Source organism: Octopus bimaculoides, chromosome 3 (assembly GCF_001194135.2).
Source record: "Octopus bimaculoides isolate UCB-OBI-ISO-001 chromosome 3, ASM119413v2, whole genome shotgun sequence".
Lineage (NCBI taxonomy): Eukaryota > Metazoa > Mollusca > Cephalopoda > Octopoda > Octopodidae > Octopus > Octopus bimaculoides.
This window is the reverse complement of record NC_068983.1, coordinates 66,288,569-66,289,847: the sequence shown is the minus strand read 5'-3', so window position 1 is coordinate 66,289,847 and position 1,279 is coordinate 66,288,569. Positions and strand designations below refer to the sequence as shown.

General features: G+C 35.0%; 1 protein-coding gene and 1 long non-coding RNA gene across 4 annotated transcripts in view; one reads left to right on the top strand and one right to left on the bottom strand.

Annotated features, from left to right (window-relative positions):
• LOC128247292 (uncharacterized) overlaps nucleotides 1–1,248 on the top strand; it is a 64,691-nt gene extending 63,443 nt beyond the window's left edge. The window contains exon 3 of the long non-coding RNA XR_008263663.1: nucleotides 991–1,248. This is a non-coding gene — a long non-coding RNA (uncharacterized LOC128247292). The remainder of the gene's footprint in view (nucleotides 1–990) is intronic.
• LOC106871954 (protein still life, isoform SIF type 1) overlaps nucleotides 1–1,279 on the bottom strand; it is a 1,491,364-nt gene that overhangs the window by 1,029,778 nt on the left and 460,307 nt on the right. The gene's annotated exons all lie outside the window — the stretch shown is intronic.

Here is a 1,279-nt window from a genome sequence, read left to right as displayed (position 1 = left end):
TATATTCCAATGAAACACAACATTTAGCATCAAAATATATAAACTGCATGAGTGTATAATTCTATTCTATACACTGGATTCACTACTGAATTCAGAGAATGATGGTGACCAGGGTGAGAAAGTTTCTTCTTTCTTTGATTGTACCATTGCTATGAAAAAATTCTAAATTATCCTTGAACAGATTTTTTGGTAGCCCTACTCTGGTCAAATCATTTAAGAAAAGCAAACCAATGTATATAACACTGTAAGTAAAACACAAACGGGATGCCAAGTGATGCTTTCCCAAATTTATCCCATGGAGAAATGCTGGTCGTTTAGAAAGATAGCATCACAGTGTATTATTTCAAAATCAAAAAGGGATGTGATCATGTTAAGTAGGATGCACAACAAAAGTTTTATAAAGTGGTAAGAGCAGCTAGGTTCACAATGGAATACATTAGAAAACTTAAATGCATTGCAGATTTTGATAAATATATGGGTGGGGTTGATTTATGTGTGAATGTCATTCATTCATATCCAAGAATAAAGAAAATAGAATATTAAGTGGTATAAGAAAGGTTTTTTTCCCCCCATATACTTGATATCACACTACAATGCTTCTGTTACATGTAAAAAGATTGGCACCAATACTCTCTTTCTTAATTTTCATATTAAAATGATTTGAGAAATGACTGAAGAAAATCATGAAGAAAAACTCTATGCCTTGGGCGGTTGTTCAACTGTGGAAGTCATCCCCTACATCTGGCAGAGAGGCATATCCTATCATCAACCCCTCCATTCTATAAGAAAAACAGAGCCTAGCTAAAAGGTGCAAAATTTGTTTGAAGGATGTTAAGTGGAAAGAAAGGAATGAATGTGTAGAGTGTCAGGTTTGATAATATGTTGATCTATGTTTTAAAATATTTCATACCTAATTAAGTTATTAAAATATATCACTATTTTAAAAACTTTTCTTTGTATATCTCTCTTTCTCTCTTTTACTTGTTTCAGTCATTTGACTGCGGCCATGCTGGAGCACCACCTTTAGTCGAACAAATCGACCCCAGGACTTATTCTTTGGAAGCCTAGTACTTATTCTATCGATTTCTTTTGCTGAACTGCTAAGTTACGGGGACGTAAACACACCAGCATTGGTTGTCAAGCGATGTTAGGGGGACAAACACAGACACACAAACATATATATACATATATACGACAGGCTTCTTTCAGTTTCCATCTACCAAATCCACTCACAAGGCTTTGGTCAGCCCGAGGCTATAGTAGAAGACACTTGCCCTAG